Source organism: Engraulis encrasicolus, chromosome 23 (assembly GCF_034702125.1).
Source record: "Engraulis encrasicolus isolate BLACKSEA-1 chromosome 23, IST_EnEncr_1.0, whole genome shotgun sequence".
Classification (NCBI taxonomy): Eukaryota; Metazoa; Chordata; class Actinopteri; order Clupeiformes; family Engraulidae; genus Engraulis; species Engraulis encrasicolus.
Genome location: NC_085879.1, coordinates 18,155,041 through 18,160,040, shown reverse-complemented (window position 1 = coordinate 18,160,040; position 5,000 = coordinate 18,155,041). Strand labels below are relative to the sequence as shown.

General features: G+C 44.2%; 1 protein-coding gene across 3 annotated transcripts in view; it reads right to left on the bottom strand.

Moving 5' to 3' along the window:
• The window catches only part of fgf13a (fibroblast growth factor 13a), a 247,490-nt gene that overhangs the window by 150,799 nt on the left and 91,691 nt on the right, over positions 1 to 5,000 (bottom strand). The window contains exon 1 of one of the 3 annotated variants that reach the window (XM_063190498.1): positions 4,280 to 4,370. The exons of the other annotated variants lie outside the window; for them this stretch is intronic. The gene's annotated coding sequence lies outside the window, so the exon portion shown is untranslated. Of the gene's footprint in view, positions 1 to 4,279; positions 4,371 to 5,000 lie in introns of those variants that run through there. 3 annotated transcript variants of the gene reach the window in all.

The following is a 5,000-nucleotide window of genomic DNA, read 5'->3' as shown; positions in this document are numbered from 1 at the left end:
GAATTACAGCTTATGGTCTGTCGACCAGCATAAAAGTAGATTACACTTCACAGATGCTTGGATCCGCAGGGACTTACATTTGTATGGCAATTAAAAAAAAGTCCCTGGAACAATACTCAGCTTGTTAAGTGGCATAGCCTCATCATGTGTATCGTTCCACCAATGGAACATTATAATAGTCTACAATGACTACAACTAGTCTACTACCATGGGGCCAGTACTACAACACATTACGACTTGGTCATCGCCATTCTGTTAGCGGCAATATTATAACAGGGGCCTTGTCTTAAGAGTTAAGCCATGGGTGAGAGTATAGGAGACGACCTATATTCTTCCTATTGGTAATGAGGGCTAACCTCTGGCCCTTTTATTATATTACATTATATTGCATTTGGCAGAAGCTTTATAATCAAAGCGACTTACAAACGAGGACATAATCATAGCCAACACCTTTACGTAATCCCATGGCCACCTCCATGTTTAATACACGTGTTGCATTTGGTAACACTGTACGCTATTCAGTATTAGTTAAGTATTAGCAAATGGTAAATAGTTCACTTCGCACTCCTATTATAAAGCATTGCCGTTACATTTGTTTTGGATTGTAGGAACAAAACAGCTTTTTCCAAAGGCATGCTCCCCCAAATGCTGAAGCACCATGACCAGCCTCTGTAGAAAGACAGAAAGGCAGACAGACGGGCTGACAATTATTTCCCAAATGGGAATCCTCATCTGTCCAACAGTATGAAGAGGTAGAACACAACGTGCCTAGAGAAACACAGCCCACCTGTCTAGCATAATGCTGATTTCCCAAATGGGGTACCCATCATCTCTCCGACAGCATGCAGAGGTAGCATAAGCTCCGCCGAGTAAAAAACTGCCCACCTGTCTGTCTACCTGTCACCATAGCAGCTGTCTGAGGTCACAGCCATATGCTCCAAACACAACAGGTCAAGCACACGTAGAGCAGCTGACAACAGAGAAGAGAAGAGAAGAGAAGAGAAGAGAAGAGAAGAGAAGAGAAGAGAAGAGAAGAGAAGAGAAGAGAAGAGAAGAGAAGAGAAGAGGAGAGGAGAGGAGAGGAGAGGAGAGGAGAGGAGAGAAAGAAAGAAGAGAAAAGAGAAGAGAGAATATATACGAGATGAGAGCAGGGTAAAGTAGAGCAGAGCAGACAAGACAATAGTAGGATTTCAGAAGAGAAGAGAAGAGAAGAGAAGAGAAGAGAAGAGAAGAGAAGAGAAGAGAAGAGAAGACGAGAGTAGAACAGAAGATAGGAAAGCAGGGAAGGGCGAAAGGGAAGCATGGCAGCCTTCCACTCTGCTGCTGATGACCTCTGAGTGATCTCTCCATCATCGTCTCCATCAAACTCACAGAGACACTGGGCTCTGGGGCTCTGGAGATAATGCGGGTCCGTCACACAATTTGTCTTCGCAGTGCTATTTTTTGATAATCTTGAGCTAGCAAAAAAACTGAGAGAGAGAGAGAGAGAGAGAGAGAGAGAGAGAGAGAGAGAGAGAGAGAGAGAGAGAGGGAGAGAGAAAGAGAGAGAGGGAGAGGGGAGAGAGAGAGAGAGAGAGAGAGAGAGAGAGAGAGAGAGAGATGGAAAGAAACAAAGGGAAAGAGAAACAGAGAGAGAAACAGAGATGTGTGTGTGTGTGAGAGAGAGAGAGAGAGAGAGAGAGAGAGAGAGAGAGAGAGAGAGAGAGAGAGAGAGAGAGAGGAAAGAGAGAAAGAAAAAGAATAGATAGAAAGGGGAGCAAACAGCCATGACAACAGCTGAGTCCTAGCCCGCCTTAAGGGGGTGTTTGAGGAGGCCATGCCATAAAACGTTCCCATCATAATCTTTCACTTGGCAACACTGATGGGGATGACAACAAAACAAACATTTAAAAAAAAACAATTGGTGTGTGTGCATTGGAAGACATCCATCAACAAGCATTTGCCGTTCAAACATGTACAAAAGTACATTTTAAAAACGTGCACATTTGAATCCATTCAGACACGAACACGAAAGTTTGGCGGGGACAAAACAGCAGCATGGTGAGGCCAGGGGAGTATTCCAAGAACCTGGCTAAGTAATTAGGTGGAATTAACCTTTAGGTAGTGGTAAAACATGCAGACACACAACACACAAACAAACACGCAGACAAACAGACAGACAAACCAACGTGACCGAAACCATAACCTTCTTGGTGGAGGTATAAAAAAACAAAAAAAACTCGTATACATTTCACATTCCCCCTATTGAAAAAGAATGATTGAAGTGCTAATTAAAAATTAAAAGTCAATCGTACATCATTGATAATCACATAAGCAAGAACGGACTCGTTACAGTTACGTTTTTTTTTTACATACATAAATATCTCTTTTAATGTTAATAATAATGATGATGATCATAATATTTTAGTATTAATAAATGTTAATTTTAGCACTAGGTAAAACATATTTGATAAGTATGAATAAAGTAATTTCTCTAGACGACTCTCAGGGAAGCCCATCTCTTTGGCCAAGTCCAAGATGCCAGGAATGGCGTCCAGTTTATCAACGGCGTCACCAGGAAGAACCAGGCTTCCTGTGAGATCATCCAGAGCCTTCATCTCCTCATCCCAGCTCCCGCCTTTCTTGCTCTCTGCCTTCTTCTGGAGCTCTGCAGAGTTGGCTGACTGCCTCATCATCATGTCGACGTTCTCAGCCTTGAACCTAAGCTGTCTGTACTTGGTAAGCATTTCGCCATGGAGCTCGATCATCTTCAGGTGGTCCTCTCTGCTGTACTGAAATCCAGCGGCCTGATGGGAGTGAGTTGGACTTCTACCAAAGGCCCCAGTGGAGAAGATCACAGGAGCTGCAGATGTTGAGGAAATCGGGTTGATCCCTGGAGCCATTACTCCTCCTTGGGTTATGCTGCCGGGCATCTGGGCTTCACTGCCATGTTGTTCTGCTGACCATGAAGAACCTCAACAGGCAGACTGACATTCGCCACAAACTTGAGGGGTCCAAGCTCCTTTAGCCAAGCAGCTGTGTCATCAGATGACGGGGTGGTGATGACCTTGATGCAATCCACACTATGAGGAGATGGCGCAGGAGTTGGCCACAAGTTGCCCACAAACCTCAGGGTCTGAGGGGCTGAGGTTGGCACGTTGGTGACATTACTGCACTTCTCCTGAGACACAGCTGGGCCCTTTTGGTACTCCAATAATACTTACCTTAAGTGTATTTATTAAAATGACATCATAGTAACATTTTTGTCAAAATTATAATATCAACAGCATTTTAGATTATGAAGATTATGTTCTCACTGGAAGAAAACCGTGTGGACCGCACATATTGATATGGATGCTCAGACTGGGGCCTCCAGTGAGATGCCATGTCCACTTCTCTTATAGAATTGGACTCAACTTGAGTCTGGTGGTCAGTCCCAATCCATGGCTCTCTCTGGTGGGAAGTTCATGGACAGTGCTCCTACTTCAGCACCTGGCTTACACAGCACACACACAATACCACACGCACACATACAGTACATTCACAGGCAGCACAGACACACAAATGCACACGTTCATAGGCGCCTAGCACCTGCAAATAGGTTTACATTTCCAGCAACCCCATCACAACACGCACGCACACACAAACACACACACACACACACACACACACACACACACACACACACACACACACACACACACACACACACACACACACACACACACACACACACACACTGCCTCCTCCATCACCTGCCAGTGGGCTTACAGCCAACAGTGTTCCCCCAGCAACACACACCACACACCCATCAAGTAACCTGTCTGCATGGACTGTGATTTCACTGAGCTAACCTACCCGTCACCCCACCACACCCCACCCCATCCCAAAGACTATTTGGCTACACTGACACCTCCTAGTGAGCTTTCAGACTAGTTGATATCTTACAGAGGCATTTGATAGATGACCCATGATCCTGCTCCTGCCAATTTCCCATCCAGATCAAGCCCCATCTCTTATGTATGGTTGGCACAAAAGCTAAGCTAAAACACATACCACATGCACCTGAGCAAGCTCTTGCGCAACAAAGGAGCACCCACAGCTTGACGTGTGTGCACCAGAAACAAAATCACAAACAGCTTAACAGGTGTGCGCCACACAGAAACACAAACAGCTTAACAGGTGTGTGCCACACAGAAACACAAACAGCTTAACAGCTGTGCAACACACATAACCACAAACAGCTTAACAGCTGTGCACCACAAAAGGACATACATGTACCATACAGTAGGCTACATACCTAAGACATCATTAGTTTGGTAGTGATTGGTAGCAATGTCTAGATATCTACTGGTGAAGCACGGCCACAAAGAGGTCCAACATACTCTCTGCTTGGTGGGAAAACACTTCTGTCAGATCGTCTGAAGCCACTGGTTACTATTCTGATCGCCAACAAACACCACCCAGGAAGTTGAATATGTCATGAGTCATGACAGACATGAAATACCGTAAGTCTTGGAGCCTATTTTGGACTCACAAAGTTGGTAATGCAACAGTTGTCTTCAGGGGTCTCCATATCCATAAGGTTGCCGTAACTGTCATAATGTGTCACTAGGTTCTTGGTATGGTATGACATTCTGAACTTGACTTCCCAAAAACCACCAAAACACATTATGACAACACTCATAGACACCAATAATGTCATTAATGTCCTGGATGTGACATGTCATTCTTGTGCTGGTTACATGACACACTTATTTAGACCCCTTCAAATGAAATGTTTAAAGGGACACTGTGTGAGATTTTTTGTTGTTTATTTCCAGAATTCATGCTGCACATTCACTAATGCTACCTTTTTCATGAATACTTACCACCACCATCAAAGTCTAAGTATTCACTATGACTGGAAAAAATGCACTTTTCATACATGAAAAGGGGGATCTTCTCCATGGTCCACCATTTTGAATTTCCAAAAATAGCCATTTTTAGCTGCAAAAATGACTACTTGGACCATACTAGGA